Source organism: Phalaenopsis equestris, unplaced genomic scaffold, assembly GCF_001263595.1.
Source record: "Phalaenopsis equestris unplaced genomic scaffold, ASM126359v1 Scaffold000118, whole genome shotgun sequence".
NCBI lineage: Eukaryota > Viridiplantae > Streptophyta > Magnoliopsida > Asparagales > Orchidaceae > Phalaenopsis > Phalaenopsis equestris.
The window spans coordinates 1,097,981-1,098,297 of record NW_018164560.1 but is presented as its reverse complement, the minus strand read 5'-3'; positions in this window follow the sequence as shown (position 1 = coordinate 1,098,297).

Below are 317 nucleotides of genomic sequence, written 5' to 3'. Positions count from 1 at the left end.
TTAAATTAAATTTAAATAATATTTTAATATAAATATTAATTTTTAAACCCTTGAAATCACATGATTACGTGATTAGGGCTGTCAAAACTACTATTTGTTTGTGAATGGCTTGTGTTCGGCTTGCTAAGCAAACAAGCCGAACACGTACACATTTTTTGATCTCGAAGTATAAATGATCTGAACGAGCTTAGCTTGGGCTCGCTCATGTTCGGCTTGTTTACACCTCTAATTAGTTGTGCCATATTTCTTACTTATATATTATTAAATGGTGATTTATGCAGTTGATTTAATTCAAAATGAGTTCTTATGATATTTAA